The sequence below is a fragment of the Euprymna scolopes genome, chromosome 1 (genome assembly GCF_053919585.1).
Source record: "Euprymna scolopes isolate OS-2025 chromosome 1, ASM5391958v1, whole genome shotgun sequence".
NCBI classification, from domain to species: Eukaryota; Metazoa; Mollusca; class Cephalopoda; order Sepiida; family Sepiolidae; genus Euprymna; species Euprymna scolopes.
In genome coordinates, this window is record NC_136482.1 from 199,681,607 (window position 1) to 199,699,106 (window position 17,500).

At 22.3% G+C, this 17,500-nt stretch overlaps 1 protein-coding gene across 30 annotated transcripts in view; it reads left to right on the forward strand.

Moving 5' to 3' along the window:
* LOC145279450 (E3 ubiquitin-protein ligase TRIM45-like) overlaps positions 1-17,500 on the forward strand; it is a 556,560-nt gene that overhangs the window by 442,521 nt on the left and 96,539 nt on the right. For 2 of the 30 annotated variants that reach the window (XR_013868407.1, XR_013868409.1), the window contains exon 6: positions 1,104-1,477. The exons of the other annotated variants lie outside the window; for them this stretch is intronic. The gene's annotated coding sequence lies outside the window, so the exon portion shown is untranslated. The remainder of the gene's footprint in view (positions 1-1,103; positions 1,478-17,500) is intronic. 30 annotated transcript variants of the gene reach the window in all.

Consider the following 17,500-nt stretch of genomic DNA (forward strand, 5'->3'; position numbering starts at 1 on the left):
ATTGGACAGTGTAGGATCAGGAAGTCCATATCCTAGGGGTTTCCTTGAACTTTGGTCAGATTGTGAAGTCTATTTGTCTCCACCTGTGTTTGTTCTGATCCGATTTGCAGCTATCCACTGCTTCCTACTATTTATAGCAAAACATGGGAGGCGTAAAGTTTCGTCTTCACTGATGTCCCCTCTTTTGGGAGTATTGTTTCTCCATTCCTCCTTCCATGTCTCAACTGGGTCGAAATTTTCGATTTTTTAGTTGTAGAAGGGCCTTTAGGACTTGAATTGCTTTGTATTGTAGCCAAATAATATCCTTTTTTTTTTGCACATATTTGTAAAAAAATATAATTTATGTTTTAGCACAAATAACAACAATTCAAATATATAGACAATATTATTGTAGTATTAAACTGTTTTCTTTTAGATTTTTGCCCCCACAATCTGAATGCTAGTCTATATTGTAATGAAATGTATTTGCTGGAATAATGTTTAGATGTATTAACAATTTTAGTTTAATGTTCGAAACAGCCCAAAACTGCAAAATTGCTCAGAAGGGATAATTTTTGTTTTTTCAGTCTGTCCCACACTGCATGATATGATAAGCCTTTGTTTAAGTTTATGTTTAAATGCATTTAAAAGTTCCCAATGGAAAATCAATAACCCTTACAAGTTCCTGTGAGACTTATATCCGGGTAATGATGTTTAAAACAAAATTTAAAACAACTGACACATCAGTAATAGCAGACACCTTTGAAATCATGCAAATGAAACACATCATTTACTCTGTTAGTTAGGGTTGCATATATAATTGATAAGACTAGTAACAATACACAAACATTAACGATGAAACCAAGCAACTCATGTCGTAGAAGGGCAAAACAGTATTAAGTCTTGACATACCCGTATAACCGTAAGTGATAGCTATATTATACATTCTCAATATGTCAAAATATATTTGAGAATTATAACGTAGTTTCGGTTAAAGACAGTCACCAAACCTTTATTATATTGAAATTCTTCCTTTTTTAAATTTTTTCTCTCTTTTTTTCTCACCTCAAATTAGCCAAATGCCATTTTCATTAGTCCTAACTGCAAATCATTTTTCTCTTAAGGGATGGGACTATATGCGTTAACTAAAAATCGACTGAGGCTTCAGACCAACTCATAAGCACATCGGCAGGACTTTTAAACTAGACCCGCACATGGAACCCGCCCTATTTTCATACACATGATGCCCAGCTGTTTTTACCTTGGAGTAGACTTACAGCCCACACTTTCGTTTTACCCTTTTACATCATCATCATCTACAAGCCCGTTAGATTAGAAGCACGGAAGCATAAAGACATGGACTTCCGGTTTTGTCTTCCGCCAAACTTGTTGGAATTTGATGGGACACTGCATAGCGTTTTCGCTATCAGCCTGGTGCTGCGCTAGATAAAAGAAAAACACCTCTAACGAGACTTGCTATCTATTGTCAAAGGCACAGGTAAATACAAAGAAAATTTCAGGTAAATTCTGAATTCAGTTCAATCAGTGGCATTATTGTTTTTCCAGTTTACTTACTTGTTCTGGTAAAAAAAATAAATAACAAAAATGTTTGAAGAATTTTGACCTTTTTTTGCATTCATTTTTCATTTTATTCATTTTTTTTTTTCAATTTTACAAATCTTGGAAAGAAAATATCGTAAACTTATTTAACCAATAATAACCAAGCTTAAATTCGTAAACTTATTTAACCAATAATAACCAATCTTAAAACTTCAACTTTTGTAATGTGATAACAACCCACTAAATCTCTTTTCAACATGTTTTGTTTGGCAACGTGTTTTTAGGCGGGAAATTGTCGAGAAATTGTTATTTGTATTATTTAGAGAGTCAGACTAGTTACGCCCGTTTTTGTCTATCTTGTCAAATTTCGGTCCATGTATCCTTACTAGATGTTCAGTTTTTTTTTACAACAACAACAACACACACACAACAGTTAAGGAAACTGAAACAGGTTCAACAATTTAATGTTTTTTTTATATTTAAAAAATGTTTTTTATTTAAAAAATGTTTTTATTTAAAAAAATGTTTTTATTTAAACAATCTTTTTATTTAAAAATGTTTTTTTCATTTAAAAATGTTTTTTATTTTAAAAAATGTTTTTTATTCAAAAAATGCTTTTTATTTTAAAAAATGTTTTTATTAAAAAATGTTTTTATTTTAAAAAATGTTTTTATTTAAAAATGTTTTTATTTTAAAAAATGTTTTTATTTAAAAATGTTTTTATTTTAAAAAATGTTTTTATTTAAAAATGTTTTTATTTTAAAAAATGTTTTTATTTAAAAATATTTTTGTTTAAAAAATGTTTTTATTTTAAAAAATGTTTTTATTAAAAAAATGTTTTTATTTAAAAAAATATTTTTATTTAAAAAACTTTTTTATTTAAAAATGTTTTTATTTAAAAATGTTTTTATTTTAAAAAATGTTTTTATTTAAAAATGTTTTTATTTAAAATGCTTTTATTTTAAAATGTTTTTATTTTAAAAAATGTTTTTATTTAAAAATGTTTTTATTTTAAAAAATGTTTTTATTTAAAAATGTTTTTATTTAAAAATGTTTTTTATTTTAAAAAATATTTTTATTTAAAAATGTTTTTATTTAAAAAATGTTTTTTATTTTAAAAAATATTTTTATTTAAAAAATGTTTTTATTTTAAAATGTTTTTTATTAAAAAAAATATTTTTATGTTAAAAAATGTTTCTATTTAAAAAAAATCTTTTTATTTAAAAAATGTTTAAGAAATCAAAATTTGATCATTCTGAATAAATGCAGACACAAAGAAACAAATAAAACAAAATGAGTGATAATAAAGTAACGCAAAAAAGAATAATGCAACAAGACATAAAATGACAAACACTTAAGGCAAAACAACATACTCTCGTTTTGTTTATTTCGTCCTTTAGTTCTCATATTCCAGGAGCGATGTTTCTAACAAAGAGAAAAAAAATTGCTGTTTTCTAGGTCATAATCCATTCCATCTAACACTTATCGTTGGCAAGTTTTTGAACTTGTAGTATTTCAGCTCTTTACGTCAAATGGCTTCATGCCTTGTCTGGAGCGATTTGCACAAAAAAGAAAATTCCAAATAACGCAAAAGACACAATAAAATAGAATAGTGCAAAATAATTCAAGATGGCGCAAAATAACGCAATACCTTAGTTTGCGTTATTTGACGTTAGTTTGCTTTATTTTGCGTTATTTGACGTTGGTTTGTGTTATTTGACGTTAGTTTGCGTTATTTGACGTTAGTTTTCGTTAGTTTGTTTTATTTTGCGTTATTTGACGTTGATTTGTGTTATTTGACGTTAGTTTGCGTTATTTGACGTTAGTTTGCGTTAGTTTGTTTTATTTTGCGTTATGTGACGTTGGTTTGCGTTATTTGACGTTAGTTTGCGTTATTTGACGTTTTGCGTCATTTTGCGTTAGTTTGCGTTATGACGTATAGGATTACGTTGTTTTGGGTGTTTCTTTGGCAAAATAACGCAAAATGACGTAAAATAACGTAGAATAATGAAAAATAACGCAATGCAACACAACATAACGCAAAATAACACAAACATAACATAACGCAAAATAACGCAAAGTAACATAATTCAAAATTCAAACCATCACACATTTCAAAACATAAACGTGAATATCGTCGTTATTTATTATTTACTATCGTTCATGTTTCTCACGTATTTGAATAAAGTTATTTTTTTGAATAATGAAAACTCGTGCATAATATGATATATATAGATATAATATGAGCTGAACGTTATTCTAACGCAGTAAGTTTAGATTTGCTTTCTAAATTGTCTTTTTCCTTATCCTTTGTTATTTTATACAAAAGTCAGACAATAATAGTTCGTTCGCGTTGTCGCTTTCCATGTTATACATAATTCATGTGTTGTTTGTTGTATTTCAATATCACCATTGTTGTTGCATATGTAAGGCAATACTTTTAACTTCGATGAACTCGTTATGGTGATTAATTAATATTTCAACTCATGAAGAGTCATACGTAACACAGCATCATCACAGCATGAAATGAACGCTTTTATAATCAGAATAGAAAGTCCACTTTCTCGCACCTTCGTAACTCTCGTTTTTATTATTTTGCCTTTTAGTCCTCGCATTCCACGGACGATGTTTCTGACAAAGGAGTAATAACTGTTGTTTCCTGGTTTAGAATATATGTATCAAACACTTAGCGTTGGTTAGTTTTTAACCTTGAAGTAATATTCTCTTTTAGCTCCTTATGTCAGGTGGTTTCGTGCCTTGTCTGGAGCGATTTTTATTAAAACAAGTGAAGCATGCATAGTCCCCTATAAACGAGGCATAAAAAATGACTACGTTTAGCATTTGCTACCAACCCCGCATTTAACCCCCAAAGTCCCCATGGGACGTCAAATCTTGGTAAAACTGAACGGTGCAGTTTTAGGCCTTAACATATGTAAATTTAAGTTCTGCGCCATCCAAAAAAAGAAATTACTAAGTCCATCATTTGTCCCATCCCCATTTAGCCCCCATAATCTCCAAGGCCTTAACATATTTAAATTTGAGTTCAGCACCATGCAAAACTGCTAAATAAACATACACAGAAAACTTTGGACCAATATGGTAAAGTAGTCCCAAAAATGGAGTGTTTTTATTATCCCTAAAAGAACCCCTGGGACACACCCAAGAGTTATCGCGAAGTATAGACAAACAAAAGTATATAGAAATCAGTTAATTACAACTTTTCAGAAAGTTTTATAAAAATCTAAGGCATCATTTTTTTTTTTAATAAGCACAAAATGTCAATTTAAGCCATTTTAACCCGAAAGGCACCTCTGAGTGGGTGGGGGTGGAGAGGAGGTCAACCGTAGTTTTACCGAAAAGTCCGTTCTGTTACTTTTTACTCATATCATGTTTAATGTTTGTGCAATTTTTTTTTAAATTCCAAGGCGTAGTTATTGATAAAAATGCGGACAGATGAACAGACGAACGAACTAGGGTGAATTTACAGGTCATCCTCCTTTTTTCGGGGGCTACAAAATATGTTTTATAAACATAAAACCATCCAAGTAATAAAAAATCGTTTTAATTGATTCTGAGTTCAAACTGTTTCGCCACTCAATCAACTTTTCACACTTAAATTTAAAGACTATTATTTAACCTCCAATTTAGACATCTCACAATAATAAAAAGGTAACAATATGACAAGATAGATACAAACGTGAACACTAGTTTAACTAATAAATACTACAAAGTTATGATATTTGTTATTAATGGTATTACTTTCTGATATTTTCCAGACTTTTGTCTTGTACAGACCAAATATCTCTGGTCAGTATTTTCTAAAAAAAATAACTCAGGTAACATATAAAGCACAAGACAAATGCGATTTTCTAGTCAAAATTTCCAGAAAGTAATATCACTAATTTGTGATTGATCTCAAACAAAATTATCTTGCTACATTAAAATGTAACTTTTAGCATCGATCATAAATCTTTCAATGAAGAAATAATTTTAGATTTAACCAAATTATTCGATCTTTCAATCCTTATTTTCTTTCCTCGTGTGCCATACTAGCAAATTTCCAAAAACATTAAAACTAAAGAATTATCCCAATAATTATTTAATTATTTTTATGTGGATTCGAGTTCAACTGAATATAAATATATTATTAGATAACTTTAGTCATATATTTACGTCATAGTCATATGTTTATGCCATAGTCATATATTTAAAAGTATGGAGCATAATTATAGCAATTTAATCATATAATTGCCATAAGATTACATTAATAGATTATATATATATATATATATATATATATATATATATATATATATATATATATATCCTGTATTATACTGTAATGGCTAAAATTCATTGGTGTATGAAAATTTACTGAATTATACAAACATAGTAAAATTCGGAATATTACAAACAAGTATATATATATATATATATATATATATATATATATATATATATATATATATATATATATATATATAAGGGGGTAGTCACCAACAATGTGTATATTTTAACATTATTTTTTATTCCGTGTCTTGGTTTTTCATTTAGAATTATGTTAAGATCATTGTAATAATGTTTTTAAATCATTTAAATCGTTTTTAACGCGTTTCAGAAGTTCTGTGAAGCTTCCTCGTTATATATATATATTATATTATATATTTGTGACGTTCAAGTGCTATATGTACTCTCCGCTTATCTCGGCATTGTTTCCAGTCGTTCCGGACTTCTCCTTGCCACTGGACTCAAGCAATGCCGATTCAGGAGAGGTGTGGTTGGAGAATGCGTAACCCTTGCCTCCCAATTATACGTGCAGCTGCCCCTACAAGGGTTATCCTTTGTTTTTCGAGATCGAATGGAAGCATCGATATTAGTAGCATAATTATGTTACATTATATCATTACTCATAAATTATTTCATAAAGATAAAATTCGTAATAAATATGGAGAGTATAAGAAGGCTATGACAATGCAGGAAACCGGCTGTTGTATTGGTGTTACGTATGAACAAAAATGGACAAACGAAAGAGGGTCTTGAACAGTTTTTAAGTCTTCGTATATTCATTATTTTCCAAAAACAATCGTAAATACAAATCAGTAAACATGAACTTATTTTTTAAAATAACCGAAATGGTGGAAGTCTTTAATATTTCGAGAATACTATCTCTTTTTCAAAATGTACCTCATCTTTATGCAGCTCAATATTGTGTCAGTGGATAAAGTGGAGAAACATTTCTTACATAGTTTTATTAAATCTTATCAAAGCTTTATTAAACCTATAAAAAAGCTGTCATATGATGTAATAAGATAGAAAGTGAATTCAGTCTCATAAACATGTTTTTGAAAAAAGGTGTTCAAAGTAAACTGAACATGAGTTAACGTTACATTATTGTGAAAACCATTTTAGATTTTTGAAAATATTTTAGGCACATTAATTTTGGAAAATATTTTAGGCATATTAATTTTTGAAAATATTTTAGGCATATTAATTTTTGAAAATATTTTAGGCATATTAATTTTTGAAAATATTTTAGGCATATTAATTTTTGAAAATATTTTAGGCACATTAATTTTTGAAAATATTTTAGGCATATTAATTTTTGAAAATATTTTAGGCATATTAATTTTTGAAAATATTTTAGGCACATTAATTTTTGAAAATATTTTAGGCATATTAATTTTTGAAAATATTTTAGGCATATTAATTTTTGAAAATATTTTAGGCACATCAATTTTGGAAAATATTTTAGGCATATTAATTTTTTAAAATATTTTAGGCATATTAATTTTTGAAAATATTTTAGGCATATTAATTTTTGAAAATATTTTAGGCATATTAATTTTTGAAAATATTTTAGGCATATACATTTTTGAAAATATTTAAGGCATATTAATTTTTGAAAATATTTTAGGCATATTAATTTTTGAAAATATTTTAGGCACATTAATTTTTGAAAATATTTAAGGCATATTAATTTTGGAAAATATTTTAGGCATATTAATTTTTGAAAATATTTTAGGCATATTAATTTTTGAAAATATTTTAGGCATATAAATTTTTGAAAATATTTTAGGCATATTAATTTTTGAAAATATTTAAGGCATATACATTTTTGAAAATATTTAAGGCACATTAATTTTTGAAAATATTTTAGGCATATTAATTTTTGAAAATATTTTAGGCATATTAATTTTTGAAAATATTTTAGGCATATTAATTTTTGAAAATATTTTAGGCATATTAATTTTTGAAAATATTTTAGGCATATTAATTTTGGAAAATATTTTAGGCATATTAATTTTTGAAAATATTTTAGGCATATTAATTTTTGAAAATATTTTAGGCATATTAATTTTTGAAAATATTTTAGGCATATTAATTTTTGAAAATATTTTAGGCATATTAATTTTTGAAAATATTTTAGGCATATTAATTTTTGAAAATATTTTAGGCATATTAATTTTTGAAAATATTTTAGGCATATTAATTTTTGAAAATACTTTAGGCATATCAATTTTTGAAAATATTTTAGGCATATTAATTTTTGAAAATATTTTAGGCATATTAATTTTTGAAAATATTTTAGGCATATTAATTTTTGAAAATATTTTAGGCATATTAATTTTTGAAAATATTTTAGACATATTAATTTTGGAAAATATTTTAGGCATATTAATTTTGGAAAATATTTTAGGCATATTAATTTTGGAAAATATTTTAGGCACATTAATTTTTGAAAATATTTTAGGCATATTAATTTTGGAAAATTTTTTAGGCATATTAATTTTTGAAAATATGTTAGGCATATTAATTTTTGAAAATATTTTAGGCATATTAATTTTTGAAAATATTTTAGGCATATTAATTTTTGAAAATATTTTAGGCATATTAATTTTTGAAAATATTTTAGGCATATTAATTTTTGAAAATATTTTAGGCATATTAATTTTGGAAAATATTTTAGGCATATTAATTTTTGAAAATATTTTAGACATATTAATTTTTGAAAATATTTTAGGCATATTAATTTTTGAAAATATTTTAGGCATATTAATTTTTGAAAATATTTTAGGCATATTAATTTTTGAAAATATTTTAGGCATATTAATTTTTGAAAATATTTTAGGCATATTAATTTTTGAAAATATTTTAGGCATATTAATTTTGGAAAATTATTGTTAATGGGATTTAAGTTCAGGGGTCACATAACATGATGCAGAGGTTATGATTTGTGTTTATTTTTATGACATTAAATTGTTTGGAGATGAAAATCTCCTACAAATATTATGACATGTCATAAAGAAGATTAATACAAAAATTAATGACAAACACATATCTAATGCAAAGTCTGGACGTAAATGATGGACGTAAATGATGGACGTAAATGGTTGGTAACATTCAATGCTACTAAGACTAAGCTTCTTTCCTTTAAGAATTACAAAAAACTTTTTCAACCACAATAATACACTACCTGAAAGCTTTCCATCAAGCTCCTCGATTTAACATTCACAGATAACATAGATTAGAATAAATACATTGAGGACATTGCCAAGGCTGCTGCAAAAAAAGTGAGCTCTCTCTACCGTGCTAGAAAGTTGCTCACACCTAAGAATATTCTATATTTCTATAATGCTATTTTAGCCCATGCAAGAAATATTGTTGTCACATCTGGGCTGGTGCATCAACCACTAGTCTCTTTCTCTTAGAAATGGTTCAAAAAACAGTCTCCGACCTAATAGGTCCAGCACAATCAACCAAACTTCAACCCCTGTCTCATCACCGAAATGTTGCATCATTGTGCCTGTCTCACAAGTATTTTAATGGAATGTGCTCTGATGAACTCAAAGCACTTTTATCCCTCCCCAACTAATTTGACAAACAGCAAAATCCCACCCTATACTATAGAGATCCCTAGATGCCAGAAAGCCTTCTACTTTAATAATTTCTTCCCTTGAACTGCTAGACTTTGGAATTACCTCTCGGTCTTCTGCTTCCCTGACTGTACTGACATACAGATTTTCAAGTGTAATGTGAAAAATATCTCGCTGCCTAACTAGTTAGTCTCTAGTTTATGCTCCATATAGTTTTTTTCTGTATTCTATGAGTTAGTATCTATTTTATGGTTTTAGTTTCGAATTTGCGAAATTGGTTGACAAATGGGAGGCAACTTAAATAAAAATCGATATCGCCAAATTTTTTCACAATTTCGAAACTAAAACCATAAAATAGATACTAACTCACAGAGTACGAAAATATCTACAAAGCCAGTAATTTTCTCTTTTCTTTTCCAAACAACAACTAAGATGCCTGAGGACGGTCGAAGGACATCCGACCGAAACGTTGCATAAACAACACTCAAGATGAGAACAATAGTTCGATCAATACAAGTAATATAAATAAGTATTATTGATAATAATTCTATGATCTCAGAAGATACTAGTTTATAACGTTAATTGAAATTTAACACGATTTTTTAATCAAAGTATTTAATAAGCTGAACTATTATATAAAAAATATAAGGAAAGATTTCTCAAAAATTAATCTTAAATCTTATTTTATTTGAAACTGAAAGTAAATATAAATAGTTGGAACGGTAATAAATATATAATATAAAATAATAAATATATAATATAAAATAATAAATATATAATATAAAATAATAAATAGGATTACAATAATTATGTTATCAAAATGTAAATCTTTAACAAAGAAAAATTTATCAAGATAAGAAAATCTCAACACTATTAAGAGGAGCAAACGATAATGTTAAATAAAAGATGAGGAATAAAAATTATATATAACTTCAGCTTTGAAATGCAATGACCTAAAGAAATTTTTCTTGAATATCTAATAAATAATATGTTTTCAACTTAAGCAACTGAAATCTGATTGTATATATATATATATATATATATATATATATATATATATATATATATATATATATGTGTGTGTGTGTGTGTGTGTGTGTGTGTGTGTGTGTGTGTGTGTGTGTGCGTGTGTCTAGAAAATGTTTAAAACTTAAGAATTCAGTCATATTATATTTAATATATAATTTTAATTATATTACATCCGTGAATGTGATTATACTACGTTTATTATATTTAAATTATATTACATTTAGCATAAAAGTTATTTACAATGATATAAAGGAATTAATTTATTACCTTTTTAAAATGGAATCTTACTGGATAGTTTTCAATGTTAACATACGTTTTATTGTAGCAAAATTTGAGTGAAGAAAAACTGATAAACAAAACAATGTCTTTTTTATAATCTAATCTGCATGCATTTGCTAACTCGTTGATCGGGTAATTTTAACAAAAATAAATTTTTAATCATTTTTGTTGATTTTAATTTTCAAAGGTTTAGATATTTTTGTTATAAGCTTACAAAAACATTTTCCTGCAGTATTTTTAACATTCAAAATATCAAATTAGCTTTGTCTTCAAAAAATTAAAAAGATTTTAACATTCAAAATATCAAATTAGCTTTGTTTAACATTCAAAAGATTTTAACATTCAAAATATCAAATTAGCTTTGTTTAACATTCAAAAGATTTTAACATTCAAGATATCAAATTAGCTTTGTTTAACATTCAAAAGATTTTAACATTCAAAATATCAAATTAGCTTTGTTTAACATTCAAAAGATTTTAACATTCAAAATATCAAATTAGCTTTGTTTAACATTCAAAAGATTTTAACATTCAATGTTAATGTTAACATTCAAGCTTTGTTTAACATTCCAAATATCAAATTAGCTGAGTCAATTATATTTTCTTTACAATTTTCAAATTTGGAATTTTAATTTTAATTTTCAAAAGTTTTAATAGATTGCTTTTACCATAAACCATTTATGTCGACTTTTTAAAACTTTTATTTTATAATAAAATCAACATGTTCTTCAATTAATGTTAGCATGAATACTAAACTCGAAGTCATGTGTAAAGATTTTTTTAATTGGATTAAACTAAAAAATCAAGTTAATTTACTATAAAGTTAACATTTGATTTAAAAGTAAAATATATAAAATATAAACTTTTATATTGAAAAGTGTTATATATTTATCAGTGTGTTTTTAAACTTGAAAACTTATCTCCAGAGTTTCAGTACGTAATTTAGTTGCATTTCATAATATAAAAAATTAGAATGTTCTTTGTTTCTAAGAATAAATTGATAGAACTTAAAAATATTATCAACATTATAAAATATTATAAAATATTATAAAATCAATCTTAGACATTTCTAGGAATAAATTTTCGAAGATTTCTAAAATTCTAAAAATAAAAAGTATATAAATTTATAAAATGTATGTGATTAAAATTTTATAGATTTCTAAGATTGTAAAAATAGCAATTTTTAAATTGAGAATAATGTTGCACTTTACTTGAAGCACTGTACGTAGTATGAAAGAAGTTGTGTTTGAAGGCTATATCAATGCAGTTTGTAGGAAACGCAGTGGGCACGAATTAGTATATGAAAATAATAATGCCAATATTAGAAGGAATTTTCAATAATTTTCAATTACATTACGTTTATTTCCCAAGAAAATGTGTCATACAAGATGGTAGGTATAGATGTCCCTAATTTTCGAGATAGTAATCTTATATTGTCATTATTTTTTTATATACTAACCCGTGTCTACGGTTTTTCCTACGAACCGCATTAATATAGCTCCTTTCACAATTTTGAAATTGTTTTTATCTTTAAAATGCAAGACAATCTTATTTGATAGTAAATACACAGTTGTTAGTTCGGAATAAAAAATAATTTTCTTCTCCAAGAATTGTAATTCTAAGTGTGTTGTGAAATTTATTGAAGATTGATGTTAAATGAATAATGTCATTGATTTGCTTGTAACTGAATTCAATGCATTTGATTTGTCTGGTTTTCTTTTCTCCTGGCCAATAGATACCCAAGTGTTGTAGAGGTGCCCTTTTTCAGGGATTTCTTTTTCTCCTCACCCGTCTAGAATGAGTGTTTTTTTTCTTTGTGACAAAAAACTCTCATTCAAAATCAACCTTCCTAAATCTCAAACTCTCCAAAATGTGTTTTCAAAATAAGAAAATGTTACAGAAATATTTGCTTGTTTGTGATTGGTTGCATTTATTCTTTTAAAGTTCTTGAAGACGCTAAGTTTTTGCAGTGAAAAAAATGAAATAATTTCAAGATGTTGAGTGAAAATATGATAGGAATCTGAGATGAAATGAAAAATAAAAAAGTATATTTAATTTCTCATTTTGTATCATTAAAAAAATAATCCAAAATATTATATAATCTATAAATTAAAAGCACAATATAAACCTATAAATTAAAGGCATAATATAACCCTATAAATTAAAAGCACAATATAACCCTATAAACTAAAAAGAACAATATAAACTATAAATTAAAAGCACAATATAAATCTATAAATTAAAAAGCACAATATAAACTATACATTAAAAAGCCCAATATAAACCAATAAATTAAAAAGCACGATATAAACTATAAACTAAAAATCACAATATAAACTATGAATTAAAAAGCACAATATAAACTATAAATTAAAAAGCATAATATAACCCTATAAATTAAAAAGCACAATATAGACTATAAATTAAAAAGCACAATATAACCCTATAAATTAAAAAGCACAATATAAATCTATAAATTAAAAAGCGCACTATAAACCTATAAATTAAAAAACACAATATAAACTATAAATTAAAAAGCACAATATAACCCTATAAATTAAAAAGCACAATATAACCCTATAAATTAAAAAGCACAATATAAACCTATAAATTAAAAAGCACAATATAGACTATAAATTAAAAAGCACAATATAACCTTATAAATTAAAAAGCACAATATAACCCTATAAATTAAAAACCACAATATAGACTATAAATTAAAAAGCACAATATAAACCTATAAATTAAAAAACACAATATAAACTATAAATTAAAAAACACAATATAAACCTATAAATTAAAAAACACAATATAAACCTATAAATTAAAAACACCATAAAGACATAAATTAAAGAACCACATAAACCTATTAAGAAAATGAACTATATAATTCTATAAATTAAAAGCACCATACAACCCTATAATTAAAACACCATATAAACCTATAAATTTAAAGTACCGTATAGATCTATAATTAAAAGAATGGAAAACATAATTAAATTTCTAAACAGTGATTAATGTCCGTGAAATGACAAATTCACATGAGAAAGTATATAGTTTATATATAATTGTAAAAATGATAATAAAATCACAAAAATTGTGCTTCAATGTGACTATGATTTGGATTTTCTATAATAATGATCTTTTATAATAATAAAATGAATCCCACAATTCAATTTGGTGCATATATGCAAGTCTTGAAATTGCTAAGTGGAAGTGTGTGTTCGTTTTTACATTTGTAAACTATTATTATTTTTACATTTATAAATTATTATTATTTTTACATTTATAAACTATTATTATTTTTACATTTATAAACTATTATTATTTTCACATTTATAAATTATTATTATTTTTAGATTTATAAACTATTATTATTTTTACATTTATAAACTATTATTATTTATAGATTTATAAACTATCATTATTTTCACATTTATAAACTATTATTATTTTTACATTTATAAACTATTATTATTTTTACATTTATAAACTATTATTTTTTTTTAGATTTATAAACTATCATTATTTTCACATTTATAAACTATTATTATTTTTATATTTATAAACTATTATTATTTTTACATTTATAAACTATTATTATTTTTAGATTTATAAACTATTATTATTTTTACATTTATAAACTATTATTATTTATAGATTTATAAACTATTATTATTTTTACATTTATAAACTATTATTATTTTTACATTTATAAACTATTATTATTTTTACATTTATAAACTATTATTATTTTTACATTTATAAACTATTATTATTTTTACATTTATAAACTATTATTATTTATACATTTATAAACTATTATTTTTTTTTAGATTTATAAACTATCATTATTTTCACATTTATAAACTATTATTATTTTTATATTTATAAACTATTATTATTTTTACATTTATAAACTATTATTATTTATAGATTTATAAACTATTATTATTTTTACATTTATAAACTATTATTATTTTTACATTTATAAACTATTATTATTTTTACATTTATAAACTATTATTATTTTTACATTTATAAACTATTATTATTTTTACATTTATAAACTATTATTATTTATACATTTATAAACTATTATTTTTTTTTAGATTTATAAACTATTATTATTTATAGATTTATAAACTATTATTATTTTTACATTTATAAACTATTATTATTTTTACATTTATAAACTATTATTATTTTTACATTTATAAACTATTATTATTTTTAGATTTATAAACTATTATTATTTATAGATTTATAAACTATTATTATTTTTACATTTATAAACTATTATTATTTTTACATTTATAAACTATTATTATTTTTACATTTATAAACTATTATTATTTTTACATTTATAAACTATTATTATTTTTACATTTATAAACTATTATTATTTTTACATTTATAAACTATTATTATTTATACATTTATAAACTATTATTTTTTTTTAGATTTATAAACTATCATTATTTTCACATTTATAAACTATTATTATTTTTACATTTATAAACTATTATTATTTTTACATTTATAAACTATTATTATTTTTACATTTATAAACAATTATTATTTTTACATTTATAAACTATTATTATTTTTACATTTATAAACTATTATTATTTTTAGATTTATAAACTATTATTATTTTTACATTTATAAACTACTATTATTTTTACATTTATAAACTATTATTATTTTTACATTTATAAACTATTATTTTTACATTTATAAACTATTATTATTTATACATTTATAAACTATTATTATTTTTACATTTATAAACTATTATTATTTTTACATTTATAATCTATTATTATTTTTACATTTATAAACTATTATTATTTTTACATTTATAAACTATTATTATTTTTACATTTATAAACTATTATTATTTTTACATTTATAAACTATTATTTTTTTTAGATTTATAAACTATCATTATTTTTACATTTATAAACTATTATTATTTTTATATTTATAAACTATTATTATTTTTACATTTATAAACTATTATTATTTTTAGATTTATAAACTATTATTATTTTTACATTTATAAACTATTATTATTTTTACATTTATAAACTATTATTATTTTTAGATTTATAAACTATTATTATTTTTACATTTATAAACTATTATTATTTTTACATTTATAAACTATTATTATTTATACATTTATAAACTATTATTATTTATACATTTATAAACTATTATTTTTTTTAGATTTATAAACTATCATTATTTTCACATTTATAAACTATTATTATTTTTAGATTTATAAACTATTATTATTTTTACATTTATAAACTATTATTATTTTTAGATTTATAAACTATTATTATTTATACATTTATAAACTATTATTTTTTTAGATTAATAAACTATTTTTATTTTTACATTTATAAACTATTATTATTTATACATTTATAAACTATTATTATTTTTAGATTTATGAACTATTATTATTTTTAGATTTATAAACTATTATTATTTTTACATTTATAAACAATTATTATTTTTACATTTATAAACTATTATTATTTTTACATTTATAAACTATTATTATTTTTAGATTTATAAACTATTATTATTTTTACATTTATAAACTATTATTATTTTTACATTTATAAACTATTATTATTTTTACATTTATAAACTATTATTATTTTTACATTTATAAATTATTATTATTTTTACATTTATAAACTATTATTATTTTTACATTTATAAACCATTATTTTTTTACATTTATAAACTATTATTATTTTTACATTTATAAATTATTATTATTTTTACATTTATAAACTATTATTATTTTTACATTTATAAATTATTATTATTTTTACATTTATAATCTATTATTATTTTTACATTTATAAACTATTATTATTTTTACATTTATAAACTATTATTATTTTTACATTTATAAACTATTATTATTTTTACATTTATAAATTATTATTATTTTTACATTTATAAATTATTATTATTTTTACATTTATAAATTATTATTATTTTTACATTTATAAATTATTATTATTTTTACATTTATAAACTATTATTATTTTTACATTTATAAATTATTATTATTTTTACATTTATAAATTATTATTATTTTTACATTTATAAGCTATTATTATTTATACATTTATAAATTATTATTATTTTTACATTTATAATCTATTATTATTTTTACATTTATAAACTATTATTATTTTTACATTTATAAACTATTATTATTTTTACATTTATAAATTATTATTATTTTTACATTTATAAATTATTATTATTTTTACATTTATAAACTATTATTATTTTTACATTTATAAATTATTATTATTTTTACATTTATAATCTATTATTATTTTTAGATTTATAAACTATTATTATTTTTACATTTATAAACTATTATTATTTTTAGATTTATAAACTATTATTATTTTTACATTTATAAACTATTAATATTTTCACATTTATAAACTATTATTATTTTTGTATTCATAACCGTGTTTTATTTTAGCGTTTATAAACTATTGTTATCTTTATATTTATAAACTATTATTATTATAATTATAATTATTATTATTATCATTATTATTATTATTATTATTATTATTATTATTATTATTATTATTATTATTATTATTATTATTATTACATTTATAACGTAGGCAAAGATATCGACTCTCTTTTTCAAAAATCACACCTGATGACCTCAAGAAATTTGAAAATACATTTTACTTTTAATCTGTATTTAATTGAAATCAT